Consider the following 16,461-nt stretch of genomic DNA (forward strand, 5'->3'; position numbering starts at 1 on the left):
GGGGGAGGGGGGGCGGCAGGAGGCAGAGTTCAAAAAATAGAAATAGGCTTCTCTTCATAGCTTCAAAGGCATGATAACTATGGTCACTGATGACTATGTTAAAGTGAGTGTAGAACAACAGATGTATTCCAAGGCAGCCTGGGCAACATCGCCTTGCTGATGCATTTCGCTGATTTTTTTCTAGTGCCGATGTATATGTACCAAAACAGCTTGGGCAACATCAATCGGAGGTAGACATCAAAAAATAGCACCAACATGAGTAAAATTGAGTAAGTGAAACGATATGTCCTACCAATGACATTGCTAACATAAGCAAATGCTTTCATAAAGCAAATAACCATGCTGTGGCATTTTAATTAGCTTGGTCAGTACTGCATGAAGGCTGAGAACTGATATTTTACAATTGTTCCCTCCATTCAAACAAAAATATTACTACGAATGACTGAAAGAAAAAAAGATAGCGGTGTCTCCTTCCCTTCCATCCCCTCTCCACTGAGAGCTCAGCCATGACAGCATAGCTGATTTAGAGTGATGACACAAATTTCCCATATGAACATGTTACAGGGAGGGGAAACTGCAGAAATTTGTCAAAAATGAAGGCGAATCCACATAAGCTCTGTATGTATGCAGTGGTTTAGTGGCACGACTCTACTTAAGAATGTGCATGCTGACACATTCTAAGATCTATGCATGGTGTCTGCTCTCTGATCTTAAGATAACATTGTTGTCTCTTGCCTCGATATGCACCCCTTTTAGTTAAGCAAACATGCAAAGAAAAAATTCAGTCAGGCAAACATCACTAAATTTGATATGCTAGCAGAAATAATCCTTTGCAAATCCTCTAAATATTTAGAGATGTGCTTGTGTATTTGTTCAATCAACAATCGAGTACTATATAATCTAGCAGGTAGTGTTTTAAAAACAGTTTCCTACATGAATGAGTTTTTTTTTTGACAGAACCTACAGGAATGAGCTTGTGTAGCTAACTATGCAACTCTATACAAACTTTACTGAATTATATTTATATGACAGGTCTCCATTTGCGACGACCTGCAAGGATTAAATGACCAGAATCTGATTCATGATGCACATATATCCTTCCCTGATATTACCTACTTTGCTGCTAAATATTACACTAACCATGACATTTCTTCCTCTGTTATGGTCAGAATTACAATCTGATTACTAAGTACTAACCCCTAATCATACTTCGTAATCTGACTGTTGGTGGTGTGTGCCGCCGCCACGGCGGACAGCTTGTACGCGTGATTAGCTGGCACAGCGACAAGCGCTTCTCGCTCCGTAGAGCTGCAACGGCATCGGCTCGAGGCAGCTCCTGCCCGGTACGGGCACCTGGTGGCAGTGACAGAACCCCACTTTGTGGCCGCAGGGCGCAAGTGCTGTTGGATGCCTGGATCATGCTCATGCGTGCGGCGAGCTCCCTTTTGAATGGCTCGCGCGCGCCACGCAGCAACGTCGGGTTCTCCTGGTGTGTGGCGCCAAGGCGGAGAAGAAGCGATGTGGCGCCAAGACGAAGAGGAAGCGATGCTGCGGAACGCGGTGACCATGCCACGGTGGTGCTTGGCGGCGTCGAGGGCGAGGTAGCACGTAGCAGGCGGGCAGGTCCTCGAGGCCCTCGGGACGTCGTCATTCGCCGTGATATCTTCGCCATGCTCGCCAAGAAGTACTCCTACGGTGTGCGACAAAAAAGCACCAGAAGAATCATGGCCAGCAACAGAACACTGCAGAACTGCTTGATGAACCCGTCCATCAGTACCAGCCCGGTCATGACGTAGACGACTAATTTAACAACTAATAACAGCAGGCCGAATTCCAGGGCAATGACCCCAACGACGGGCGCATGTCCATGTCTTCCATCGATGGCCAGATTGCAGACGATGAATTCACTGGTGGTGGCGGCGGCCGTGATTGTGAGGATCTCACCGGGTCCCTGGCCGGCCGACGGCGGCAGCGAGGTTCTCGGCAGCTCGCACTTGGCGGCATCGGCGCCCATGGACTCCGCCGCTCATGCACCATGATCCCACCTCGCCGTGGAAGCCATTGCCATGTTGGTGCAGGCGCCAGGCACCCATGGATTCTGCCGCTACGGGGCCTCTAGAGGACGCAATGGCCATGCTGGTGCATGCGGCCACCAGCGTCGCTGCGAACGCTGTCGCCATGTCAATCACACAACACGCGGCGGAACACGCCTGCCAAGCTGCTTGGATCGACGCCCAGCCGACATGCCACGGTGAGATGGAGACCCAACGGTGAGAGCACCGGCAAGACGCGGTCCGGCGGACATGGGATCGCCTAGTTTGGAGAAAGTCGGCAAACGCATTGGTGAGGTCTAGAAGCGATGGGGCAAAGCCGTTTTATACAGGCGCCGAACGATCTTGTCAGCGACTCTGCTATCGCTGCATCGACAAGGCGTGATCAGTTACAGGGCGATCCGGCAAGCAACGACAAGGCCAGGCCCAGGAGGGTCCATAAGCGGCCTGCTCGGTTAGTTGGGCCAGAATGGGTCTAATAGACCTGTGTATAAGTACGCAGGAGACACTTGTAACGGGTGGGACGGACGGAATGGCTTCGGCCGACTGGATAGGATAGATGTGGCTGGTGTGTGTTGTTCCTCTGTTCTTCCTTCTTCCCTAGATTTGAATTGATTCTGTAAGCTATTAGACACCAATCGAAGAGAGAGTTACTCGGTGCTTACAATTGGCATCAGAGCTACAGATCCTGGCACAACAAGCTTCGAACAATCACCCGCACGCGACGAGATTCGCGGCGCATCGTCACCGAGAAATCATGGAGAGTCTGTTGCCGGCGACGAAGGCGGTGTACGAGTTCCTCAAGGCTGACTTGGCGGAGTCCCTCGACGTGCGGTTCAAGCGACAGGATGAGGAGGCCTCCAAGTCGATGCAATCCATCGTGGGCGATCTGACGACGCGGATCGACGATCTCAAGATGTCGATCGGGGTCGACATGGATGAGATCCGTGCTGGAATGGAGCGACCGCCGACCGCCAACTCATCGTCCCTGGGCAGCCGCCCGCAAGCCAGTCCAACCCAGATGGGTGGCAGCGATGGAGGTGGAGAGGGCAGCCGATCAGCTCCACTAGTCAAGGGAAAGGAACACGCCCGTCCATATGTTCCCCCTCCAGCCAGAGGTATGAGATCAGAGCTCAACCCAGTCCAATCGTCTCGATACACTGAATTCCACCGTGAGAATACTGAGCACTTCAGTTTTGGTCCTCGCATCGATCTGTCACGGTTCGACGGTACCAATCCGAGATTATGGCAAACCAGATGTGAGGATTATTTCAGCATGTGTGGAACACCTCGTCAGTTATGGATACAGTTCGCTTCTACCATGTTTGAAGGACCCGCAGCTCGATGGTTAGAATCTGTGCAGCGCAGAGTTCCGGATGCGTCGTGGGAGGAATTCTGCAGATTGTTGCAATGCCGTTTTGGTCGCAATCAGCATCAGGCACTGGTGCGCAAGTTCCACAACATCTCTCAAGTGGGCACAGTAGCGGAGTATGTGGAACAGTTCGCTGAACTATATGACCAATTGTCGGCATATGAAGCGGTACCAGAATCAGTTCACTATGTTACTAAGTTCATTGATGGGTTAAACTTTGCAGTCCGAGTGTTGGTGGCGCTACATCAACCCCAAGATTTGGATTCAGCATATGATCTGGCACTTCTGCATGAATCTCTGACAAGTTCTTCTCCGCATGTGAGCCAGGCTGTCAGGAGACAGCCATCAACTTCGACAGTTAGTCAGCCTAAGGCACTGCCACCCAAGTCCTCAGAAACATATAAGCAAACTGCGGGAGAAGATAAATGGGCTGCTCTTCGTGCATATCGCAAGGCAAAAGGGTTGTGTTTCATGTGTGGAGAGAAGTGGGGCAGAGACCATCAGTGTAAACAAGCAGTCTCATTACATGTTGTGCAGGAAATGGTGGAATTCTTCCAATGCACTAGCAGCAATGGTTCAGATACTAATGATGAGGAAGTGAACCTTATGGCCTTATCAGAAGCTGCAGAGGGAAAATCGTCCAAGAGCAAGGCATTTCAACTGATGGTTGACATTAATGGACAGCAGAAAACCTTTTTAGTAGACTCTGGTAGTACTCACTCATTTATAGATACTGCCACAGCTGCAAAATTACCAGGTTTGAAGGAATGCACAGCAATCAAGGTCAGAGTTGCAAATGGAGGAATCATGAACTGATGCAGTTACATTCCAAATTGTCAGTGGTCAGTGCAAGGAAAGTTGTTTGAACATGATCTCAAGGTTTTACCCCTCAGTTGTTATGATGGAATTTTAGGAATGGACTGGCTGTCAAGGTACAGCCCCATGACAGTTGACTGGGAGCAAAAGTGGATGGCATTTGCTGTCAATGGAAAAACAGTAACACTGCAAGGAATAGCACCAGTAGAATTTTCTTATACCATCATTGAACTGTCAGTAGTAACTGATGAAAATGCAGCTAAGGTACTACCAGAAATTTAGGATTTGGTAGAGGAATATAAGGATGTGTTCTCAATCCCTGTTGGACTTCCACCAGAAAGAGCATGTGATCATTCTATTCCCCTCATACCAGGTGCTAGGTCTTTTTCTCTCAAACCCTACAGATTGGCACCAGAATTAAAGGATGAAGTGGAGAAACAAATTCAGGAAATGCTGGACTCTGGAGTAATTAGAAGAAGTAACAGTCCCTTCTCTTCTCCCATTTTGTTGGTCAAAAAGAAGAATCATACTTGGAGGTTGGTTGTGGATTACAGACACTTGAATGCAATCACTATAAAGGGAAATTTTCCTATGCCAGTAATTGATGAGTTGCTGGATGAACTGCATGGAGCTCACTGGTTCACCAAACTGGACCTTAGGGCTGGGTATCATCAAATCAGACTACCTCCTGGGGAAGAATACAAAACTGCATTTAAAACACATCATGATCACTTTGAATTCAGAGTGGTGGGCTATGGTCTTACTGGTGCACCTAATGCATTTCAAGGGGCAATGAATGTCACATTATCTCAGGAACCAGAAACGTTGAGATATTTTGTGTTAGTGTTTTTTGATGATATCCTTATCTTCAGTAAAACTCTGAAGCAACATCTTCAGCATGTCAGAAGAGTACTGCAGGTGCTAAGGAGAGATCAGTGGTATGTCAAAATGTCCAAATGTGAGTTTGCATCTCAAAAGTTACTTTATCTGGGTCACATCATTAGCAAGGATGGAGTGTCAACAGATCCAGAAAAGATCAGTACTATAGAACAGTGGCCAACACCTGTTTCTGTTAAGGAAGTCAGAAGTTTCCTAGGTTTGGCAGGAAATTTATTCGCCATTTTGGTGTGATTGCAAAACCCTTGACCAATCTTCTGCGCAAGGGCAACATATTCGTGTGGACTAGCATAGAAGAAACAGCCTTCCAAACTCTGAAGAATGCATTAGTAACTGCCCCAGTGTTGGCCTTGCCTGATTTCAAGAAAGTATTCACCATTGAGACAGATGCTAGTGACCGTGGTATTGGAGCAGTTTTAATGCAAGAGGGACATCCTCTTGCTTTTGTCAGCAAGGCGTTGGGCCCACGCAATCAGACTCTCTCAGTGTATGAAAAGGAGTTCTTAGCCATCTTGCTAGCTATAGAATAGTGGCGCTCTTATTTGCAACTCAAGGAGTTTCAGATAGTAACTGATCAGAGAGCCTTGGTCAGTTTGACAGAGCAACGATTGCATACAGCTTGGCAGCAAAAAGCACTTACCAAATTGATGGGTTTGAACTATCAGATAGTATACAGGAAGGGATCAGATAATCGAGCTGCAGATGCTTTATCTCGCAGACCTCACCCAGCAGCAGACTGTTACATGACATCGTCAGTTCAGCCTGCTTGGATACAAGAGATCATACAGAGCTATTCAGCTGACATGGCTGCTCAGGCCATTCTGCAGAAATTAACTATTGATCCTGATGCTGATCCAAAGTTTACATTACATGATGGGCTATTGAGATATAAGAAGAGGATCTGGATTGGTGCAGATGATCAGTTGCAACGCAAAATCATTAGTAACTTGCATGCTAGTTCAGCTGGTGGCCACTCTGGTTTTCCAGTAACATTCAGAAGAATTTCTCAACTATTTTACTGGAAGAATATGAAAACCATGATCAAATCTGTTTTGCAACAGTGTGAAACTTGCCAGCTAGCTAAACCTGAGCGGGTACCATACCCATGATTATTGCAGCCACTACCAATACCCTCCAAACCATGGGAAATGATGACGATGGATTTCATTGAAGGGTTGCCTCCATCTCGACAGTTTAACTGTATCTTGGTGGTCATCGACAAATTGTCCAAGTACGGTCACTTTATTGCTCTGAAGCACCCTTACACTGCCAGTACAGTAGCAGAAGCTTTCTTGGATCGTGTGTACCATCTTCATGGATTACCAGTGTCCTTGGTGTCAGATCATGATCCAATTTTCACTAGCTCTTTTTGGAAAGAATTCTGCAACAGAATGGGCATCAAGCTCCGAATGAGTTCAGGCCAGCATCCCCAGACAGATGGGCAAACAGAACGCGTCAATCAACAAGTCGAGGGATATCTTCGTTGTTTTATCAGCGCTCATCCCCATCGTTGGTCGCAATGGCTTCCGCTTTGTGAGCTGTGGTACAATTCCAATTGGCATTCGTCCACAGGTCATTCCCCGTTTGAGGTGGTCTATGGGCATGCACCTCGTTACTTTGGTATTGCTCCTGCCGATGCGATTGCCAGTTCTGATGTTCATCAGTGGTTAGAGGACCGTCATGTGATCATGGAGTCAGTTAAACAGCAGTCGCTGCGAGCCCAGCAACGCATGAAAGTACAAGCTGACAAACATCGCACTGAAAGATCATTTGAAGTGGGTGACTCTGTTTTTCTCAAGATGCAACCTTACATTCAATCTTCTATCACTCCGCGGGCAAATCATAAGTTGGCTTTCAAATACTTCGGCCCTTTTCCAATTACAGAAAAGGTCCCAGCCAGAGTCCTTGATCGCCGCCTGGTTCAGCGAGGAAACAAGTTGATCGCTCAGGTGTTGATCAAGTGGAGCAATTCGCCTGAATCCATGGCAACCTGGGAAGACCAGGAAACACTGAAGCAAAATTTTCCTCGGGCTCCGGCTTGGGGGCAAGCCGCTTCGGTTCCAGGAGGGATTGTCAGCGACTCTGCTATCGCTGCATCGACAAGGCGTGATCAGCTACAGGGCGATCCGGCAAGCAACGACAAGGCCAGGCCCAGGGGGGTCCATAAGCGGCCTGCTCGGTTAGTTGGGCCGGAATGGGTCTAATAGACATGTGTATAAGTACGCATAAGACACTTGTAACGGGTGGGACGGACGGAATGGCTTCGGCCGACTGGATAGGATAGATATGGCTGGTGTGCGTTGTTCCTCTGTTCTTCCTTTCCCAGATTTGAATTGATTCTCTAAGCTATTAGACACCAATCGAAGAGAGAGTTACTCGGTGCTTACAGATCTAGATGTACGCGACCAGAACTCGCCACAGAAGCGGCAACCGCCTGTACAGAACGTAGCCAAATCGTAAACAGACGCATACGTGGCATCCTCTCAATAGAACGGCTAAACACGCGAGGAAAAAGAACGAACCTGTCGGAAGGGTTGAGCGACACAAAGGCACATGCATGCATGAGGAAACAAATTTAAAAAAGAAGAAGAAAAAACGCTGTGGAAGAGCTCATAGTCAAATCGCCGAATCAGTTGAGCCCTGCATGCAGTCAATGGGGGGACAGGCCGATCGAACAGGCATGTAGGCCAACAGCAAACTGCCCACGATTCTTTCGGTGGAACTGCTAAATCCACCCGAAGATGTACTATCCCAGATCCCCAGTAAATCACGTGTCATGGCTTGGTTGGTCAAGTTTTTACTGATAAGAAAAAGTCAAAAAAAAACCTGGTAAACTAAACCTGGCCAGGTTTAGTATATTTAGAATGTAAGGCATGCTCAGTTCTACGGTTGCATCTTTTTTTTTGAAACAACTTCCACGGTTGCATTTTAAGTTTTCTCGGTCTTTTACCTGGAGGTGAACGCTTAGTTGGTGACCCTTCTGAATTTGTATTATATCAGCTTTATCTCTCTTTACTCTAACGCCTCAATTCTCCAAAATTCTTGCGTTCATTTCCTTGCACCATCCAAAGATACATCTTACAAAATTCATGTGCTTTAAAATCATGTTGGAATTCATTGGACGTGGCATCTCAATCCTACGTTTTTTCTATTTCTACGTTCCTAAATTCCTGCAGTCCAAAGAACCCCTGAGGGGTTGGGCTAGAGGAGGAAGAAGAGTGCCCAACCGTTCAATTTCTATCCAACCACGAGGGCAAAATCCACTTACGATGTTTTTTTTCAAAGGCCCTACATATAGTCCGTTCCTTGTGTGTACCATGCAAAACTTAGGTCTTTGGATCAACAAAAGTACTCATATGATCCCGAGCTCCAGTGATCCCGAATGAATGGTAAAATCCAAAAAATAGTAAAAAATAAATTTAAAAATATGATTTTTTTTTTTACCAAAAACAATGATGTGTTTTCTACATGCATGCAAAATTTCATGATGAAATTACTTTTTTTTTGCCAACACCTCCACAAATGTAATTTCATCATGAAACTTTTGCATGCATGTAGAAATAAAACAATGTTTCTAGCCGAAAAAGCAGGTTTTTTTTAATTTTCAAAATATAATTTTTGGATTTTACTATTCATCCTGGATCACTTGAGCTCGGGATCACATACTCCACGTCCTTTGGATCATTCACATTATTTGGGTGTTTGATAATTTGCCGTATATTGTGTCAATGGAGGGTACTCGGGACCCCACCAATCCTTCTCTGGAGAAATTATCAAAGTGGTGGGGAAAAAGTGTGGCAAATAATCAAACTTTCTGGCAAAATTAGACTGTTGGCAACTCGAAGCGAACATGTGACGTGGCTCCCTGTCTCCCGGCGGCGGCAACGCCAATTTGCCTCATCTCCTGTGGCCGTGCGATGGGTCCCGACCCTTGATGACGGAAGGACTTTGTTTTTTGATGTTTTTCTTAGTTTGATTAGGGTTTGTGTCTTACTAAAAAAAATGAGACGGCAAAGGCTCTCTGAAGATGAAATATGGTTCTTTTCGCCTAGCACCCCGTCCCGACGGTGCATTTAGCGTCCACGAAGGGTGTGTCTCCAACGACGGTATCGTCTAATTCAGTCAATGTTGGTCTTCAGTGGATTTGCTTAGATTTGGTTTACGTTCGTCTGCGTTTGTGTGTCTATGAGTTGGATTTTTTGATTTGTGCTTTTGTTCATTATCGTGTTTAGTGCTAGTTCTATGGAGTCTTAGCACAGTGACTCGTCGACTATCTACAACAAGGTTTGTTTGACTCTGATGAAGAAGGGGCCACGATGATGACATGCCTTTTGTTCATTACTCTGAATGTAATGTGTTACTCCCTCCGTTCCTAAATATTTGTCTTTTTAGATATTTCAACAAGTGACTATATACGGAGCAAAATAAGTGAATTTACACTCTAAAATATGTCTATATACATCCTTATGTAGTCAGTTGTTGAAATATGTAGAAAGACAAATATTTAGGAGCGGAGGGAGTACTTCACAATTTGAGAATTTTCCGCAAACCGGATCACAAAAGTTTGTTCATTTCCAATTTCGACTCATGTACCAGGCGCATCCGGGCACCGGGAAAGAGGACCGCAAAGTCGATGTGGAGGCTGATCGACGCGCGGAAGCTGTCGGCGGAGGCGGCGGCGCACGCGGTCCAGAACGACCGGCTGCCGGTGTGCTCCGTGATGCAGGTGCTCTTCTCGGAGCACGGCAAGCTCAACCGCCTCGCCGACCTGGGCGCCTCGTTCAGCGGCGCCAGGGTCCCCTGCAGCCCGGCGGCGGCGCTGGACCTCCACTCCGGCAGCGGCCGCTGCCCCTCCAAGCGCGAGGCCCTGGCGCAGCACCAGGAGATGCGCCGCCTGCGCGAGGACGTCGCCAGGCTCCAGGTTCGTTCGCTGGACATTTTCCAACTCGGATGACAGCTCTCATCCGCCAGTGCGTACGCTGACATGTCTGGGCTGCAGGTGCAGTGCAGCGCGCTGCAGGAGCACGTGGAGAGGCTGGGCTCGGAGAGGAGGCGCCGCGGCGGCGGGTTCAAGTGGAGCACGCTCTGGTTTGGCTGCGGTGGCGGCGGCATGGGCGCCGACGTCGCGAGGATCGAGGACTCGAGAGCGGCATGGAGCGGCAGACGCCGGCGAGCGGGAAGAAGGGCAGGGCCAGCCTGGCCACGGCAACGCCCACGCCGACGCGGCGGACCCCCAAGTGGCGCAAGTCCATGTCATCAGAGGAATCTCAAGCCGGCAGCGGCGCTCATGTTTACAAGCTTTTTCTCCTCACTTTTCTCTGTTTCTCTTTGGTCACATAATAAATTATTACAGTTTCTAATTTGGATTCTCTCCTTACGTTGGTATTGCAGAATATGCAAGTAAATCTACTGGTACGGCGGATCAAGAACGAAATGAAATATAGGAGTTTAATTCTGTAAGGGTAAAATAGAAAATGTTTCCAAGATTACTGACAGAGTTCTTCAAACTACTGTAAACCTCACTCACAGAAACATACATAATCTAAGAATTTGGTTCTATCTTTTTTTCACAGATCAACAAATAGTTGTACACAAACACACACACACGAATGTGATCACATAAACGTGATCACTAAACTAACCACAAATGTTCCACAGGCAGAACCTCAGACAGTAGTCTGCAAGCTATGCATCGCTAACTTATTCAGCTACAGAAACAAAATAATAGCACTTCAGACAAATGCAACAAACACCACATGGAAAAGAATAAACAGGGAGATTGCCTCATTTGTGTACCGTTTTCTTGATCGCCTGCTTGCATTTGCTGAGGAACTTGCTGCTGCTCGTAGATACAGAATCCTCGTAGCCGTATCTGTGATCATCGTCGCGACCCACCTTAGGTTTCCTGCCTGCACAGTCTGAGTTTCTTCTCATTCCCAGGATCTTGGAAGGAGAGGATGGCAGGGACCGGAAACCCCTACCGCTGTCGGACCTCGGGAACCAGATCTTCCTTTCCACTTTCTCCTCCTTGATGTCAAAGCTATCCCTGCATCTTGGGGTGCCATGGTGAGTAGCAGCACTCTCACCGCCGACGTCGACGATCTTGTCAACACTTTCAGTGATCTCATCAACACATTCGGTGATCTCATTCCTGCAGCTCTCGTCATCGTCGATTCTGCTTTGAATTTCTTGCTCATCGTTCGAACCGTTCTTCTCGGTGGCATTGTAATCTTCTGAGGAACGGTATGCCGCTTCATTTCCTTCTTGTTGGTCGTCCATGAGCATATGGAGCCACTTATCAACATTGCCCTTGCCTCTGTAGTTCATGTTTGCGTTGTCTTCTGATCTGGCAACACGTCGAGGATGAAGCATTTCATCATCCTTTTGTACTGGTAGCGACTTCTCTGTGGGGTACTTTGGCATTCCGTACACTCCGGTCACTCTATAGGGAGGACTTGGTGGAACCGAAGGGGTCCTTGGAAATGAGACCGTCTGGCTTGCATGGTGAGACCTTTCAGTCTCGGACTCGGCCATGGCTGCCTTTCCCTTATCATTTCTTGACTTCATAGGTGTACCAACACCCCTTGATGCCATGGTTTCCTTTCTTTCCCTTCCCCTGTTACGATGCCGCTCTCTGATCGCCGATTGTTCTAGCTTCTCCCTTACTGAAGCTCTTCCTCTTTCAGTGTAACTCCTGTTTTCATCAGTGGAGATGGACCTTCTTGGGAAGCTTATCACCTTGGAAGGTTGTTCCATGTTGACATAACTCATTGTTGAAGTCCCTTCTCCAATCTCTTCCCTCTCCAGGGAAATGTTGTATGCATCTGAAGTCCTCTGAGCCTCCTCCAAGAAAACCCTCAGCTCCTGCTTCAGAGGGCTGCTCCTCGACACTCTTTCTGGCTAGTACCTGAAACTCTCACAGTGCCTTTCCTCTGGGATTTCATCGTCAACCTGGTACCTCTTCCTTGCTTGATCAATTAAAGGCTTCACCTGCCTCTCCAGATCATCCCTGTGCTGGTACTTCTTGCGGAGCTCGGTTTCAGATGAGTGACACATGGCTCTCTGTGCCTCCAGTCTCGCCATCAGAGTGCTGGTTGCAGCCTGATTCAGCCTGAGTTGTTCCTTGTACACAACACTCCTGCATTTTGCACCACAATGAAAAATTAGCGCCAGTTAATCAAGATTCTTCAAAGAAATTAGCAGCTCTTGGTTTTACATCCTTACTGGTGCATGGCGTCTCTGATCATCTTCTCGAGCACTGTCTTGTAGTTGGCCTGGGCGTCTGCCAAGCGACGGCACTTCTCCACTCGCCGACTCCTCTTGATCAGCTGAACCTCCAGGTCCTGGATGGCTACCCTCTCCTCCTCATTCTTCTGCTGCATCTCGGTTGCCTCATTCTCCAGTTCAGTGAGCTCAGCTTGCTTCTTCTTCGCCTCTTCTCTTTGCCTCAGCGAGTCCCTAGCCATGGCTATGGACAGGTAAGGATTGCTGATGTAGCCGTCAACATCTGGGTTGTTGTTCTCTTTCATCATCGAGTTACCACCATGGCCGCCGTGGGCTGCCAAGTTCTTGTCCTTTTCGCCGGAGAACTTCTTTGCAGGTGCAGGAAAAGCAGTCCCTCAATCATGCATAGCTCTCATATGCAGATGCTGCAAAAGCGAGGAAATTAATGCAAGAAATTCTCTGACAACCGCAATACCGATCAGGGGGTAATTGGACCTCACTGGTCTGTTGGCGTCAACTGATTTGAGCACCGAACTGTCGGAGCCCCTGGCAGATACGATGGCGGCGGGCGCGAGGCCCACCTTCTTCTTCATGTCGGCGAAATGGTGCGGGAACGCGTGCGCCTCCACCGCCTGCAGCGAGCTCAGCTCCTCGCTGGCCCCGTCGGCGAAGAGGAACGTGAATGCTCTGTTGGGGTCAGCAAAGGGCGTCAGACGGGAGCTCACCTGAAGTCGGTGTTCTTGGAGGCGAAGATGGAGAGGAACTGGTCGACGGAGATGCCGAGCTGCAGATCCCACCAGGGGACGAGGAACTCCAGCTTGTTGTGCTTCTTCCTGGACGCCTGCAGCTGCATGATCCGCAGGTTGCCCGGAACCGTCTTCCCTCCCCCCTGCAGATCGATGAAGACCCAGCATCAGAATTCAGTTCAGAAGACTGATTGACAGAACAGACACCACCGTCCGCAGGGCCGCAGGGGAACCAGTGGTGGACGTCCCAGGCGAGGGGCGAGGCGGCGTCGGCCTGGAGGTAGAGCACGTTCCCGTAGGTGTCGACCCGGAAGAGCGCCGGGTCGAAGCCGGCGTTGCCGAGGTGGTGGAGCTGCTTCCAGAGCAGGTTGGGGAAGCCGCGCGGGTTGGCGGTGGGCGCCGCCTCCGCGTCCACCACCGGGAACGTCTCGTTCAGGTCCTTGGCCAGCAGCGCCTGCACGCACCAGATCAGATCAGATCACGACGCGGCGGAGGTCGAAGCGGGGCGAGCGGATCTGCGGGAGAGAAGGAAGGTAGGCAGGTACGTACCTCGTGGGGCTGGAGGACGTAGGGGAGGAAGGCGCCGGGCGGGCCGTGGGCGTAGGGGAGACCGAGCGCGCTGCCGGCGCGGCACAGCCTGCCGTAGGCCCTGGGGTAGCCCAGCGCGTCGTCCACCGCCCTCTCCTCCTCCGTGAACGCCGCCATCGACCCGCGAACGCCGCCGGCGAACCTGGTACTGCGGCCTACGGAGCAATGTTGACTGGTGTGTCGGGGATCGGGATCAAGTGCCTGATGACGACTGAGAGCAACTCTAGCAGACCCCGCATCTCACCGGCCCGTAAAACGCGTTTGCAGTTCGCGCAAAACTATTTTTACGGGCCGGCGCGGGCTGACGCAGATGTAGACCTCTCAAACGGATCCGTAAAAAAGTATATTCGTGGAATATACTATTTTACGGGTCGGCTTCTGCAAGTTCTGCTCGGGCACCACCACGACGACCCGCAAATAGGAAAACTGCGAATCTCGCATTTGACATAGGGTTTGGCAAACAAGTTCAAATTCAAACGACATAAACAGTTTGCGAGCAAATAAAAGCGAAGTTCATTACGCAAAAGAGGGCATGCAAAGGTTTGCGCCCATGTCTGGCATCATTTCGGGGGTCGATCTTCACTCCGCGCCATGGAGTCCATATTGAAGTTCATCGGCGTCATCGAATCCACCTCCGTCGCTTGTTCCAACTCCCGCACCGAAATCATCCACATTGCCACCATATGGAGCAGAGAAACATCACCGGAACTGGAACACGGACCGGCCAAGGCGACCATTCTCCTCTTCATAATCTCTCTCCTTGCCATATCATGCCATGTTTTGGTGAGATCGTCCATGTCATTGCGGTTCATTGACATGATCTTCTTCTTTTCGGCGAGCAACAATGACATCGATTTGTTTTCAGAGGCGCGTGTTTTTCTCTCCTCAATGGCAGCTTGCGGAGCCCCTCTTCCTTGAGCATTTGCCATTTTTCTTGCTTCTCTTTTGCCTTCTTCTCGGCCAACTCTTTCTTGATCTCCAACGACTTCAACAACATCAACTCATTTGATTGCACCATGGCATCAATCTTCTCCCTCAAGCTCGATGCTTCTTGCTCTCTCTTAATCTTCTCTTTAGTCTTCTTGTCGCCCTCGGGCTTGTGCAAATTTCTTGGGCCATCATCATCCTCATCTTCATCCATGTTTACAAGTGAGCTTCTCTTTGGCGGGGATTCTTTGTCGATCAACTTCCACTTCTCATACTTTTGGAGCAACTCCCAACAATGCTCTAATTTGAAGAATCTGCCTTCTGAAGCTTCCATGTCCTTGTATCTATGTTGAGCAATCTTGTCCTACAAAATGTGAACAAAGTGATGCAATCATTTCCAATGATACATTATGATGATGCACAACTTGAACAAAGGAAAAACAAACTCACATAGTCGTACTCCACGGTGCCACTTGGAGGTGCATTGCGTACTTGCTCCAAGCAAGCTGCCCAACGGCTGCACATAGGCTTGATATTCTCCCAACGCTCTTGAAGCGACCGAAATGTGCATGAAGTCCTATTGGGATACTTTTTCATAATGCGGAAGTATTGATCTTCGATCCTTTGCCAATATCTCTTGGCGGTTTGAGAAACACCCATGCATGCATTAAGAGACACCGCACTCCATGCTTGGATCAAAGCTTGGTCTTTCAAGATCGTGTAGTTCTTCGATCTTTGGCTTTTCCCAGTCTTTGATTGCGATTGCTCAAACGCTTCCGCTTCGATCTCCTCCAATTCGTCCGCACAACCATAATCACCCATGCCGCCGTCCGTTTCATTGTAGTCGAATGGTTCGAAAGGGGCTTGATCAATGTCAACCGCGTTCGTGTCCAACAAGTTCACGAACTCGGTTGTCGCATTGTTCGAACCACCGCTATAGCGAACGATAACAAGTCACGAGCTATCGAGACTAATTGCGAAAAATGAAAGGGAATCGCCAAGACCGAAGAGGCATACCTTCCGGCCATTTTGTCGAACACCTCGCTCGCGGGAGAGCGGCACCGTTGAACGGCATCGCCAGAGCACCTCCTTGCGGGGGGATGGAGTGAGAGGTTGAAAAAGATGGCTTCCTTGAAGTCGGAACCTTCCTCCGCTTTACGCCCGCGGCCTTGCCGGCCTTCTCCGCCGCCGACCGGGATCGCACTGCGGTGTTGGCGCCCGGAGCGCGGGCCGTCGCAGCGGGGGCAGGAGCCGGATTCCCACCCTGAACGACCACATTGCCCTGCTGCTTGCGGGGAGGCGCGGTGTGTGCTTGGGCGACGGCGGTGGGGGCAACATGGCCGGCAACGAGATCCGCCCGAGGGGAAGGAGCATGCGCCACCTCGACGGTGACGGGGGACAGCATGGGGTCCTCCATGACGGCAAGGAACGGCCGGGGAGGAGGAACCGAAGCTTGCAGAGGGGGGGGGGCAATGGTGGCGGAGGGTGCGGGGAGCGGGAAAGGGCGCGCGGAAATTTCCCTCCCACCAAATCTCGCGCCGGATAGGGGTTCAGCTCGGGTCGCCCTCCCAGCCCGTGAAGATAGAGGTTGGGGGAGAAGATTTTTCGCGCCCCACAAAAAATTTTGCGGGCCGGGGCGGGATGCGGCGGGTCTGATCGTGTGGATTTTCCGACCCCGACCCACAATTTGGCGGTTATTTTGCGGCCAGGGCGGGATGCGGGGTCTGCTAGAGTTGCTCTGAGGTGCATGTGGGCTGCGGAGCGGTGAAATACAGCTGATTATTTTGAGGTACTAGTTAGCGTGCACGTGCAACACACGTATTAAACATGAAATATTCTA

The 16,461-nt window shown here is 49.5% G+C and overlaps 2 pseudogenes; one reads left to right on the plus strand and one right to left on the minus strand.

Moving 5' to 3' along the window:
* Positions 1 to 10,535, plus strand: part of LOC119275219 — a 19,500-nt pseudogene extending 8,965 nt beyond the window's left edge.
* A 139-nt stretch (positions 10,536 to 10,674) lies between these two features.
* On the minus strand, positions 10,675 to 13,811 carry LOC119279404 (annotated as a pseudogene).
* Between the last annotated feature and the right edge of the window lie 2,650 nt (positions 13,812 to 16,461).

The sequence above is a fragment of the Triticum dicoccoides genome, chromosome 3B (assembly GCF_002162155.2).
Source record: "Triticum dicoccoides isolate Atlit2015 ecotype Zavitan chromosome 3B, WEW_v2.0, whole genome shotgun sequence".
Classification (NCBI taxonomy): Eukaryota; Viridiplantae; Streptophyta; class Magnoliopsida; order Poales; family Poaceae; genus Triticum; species Triticum dicoccoides.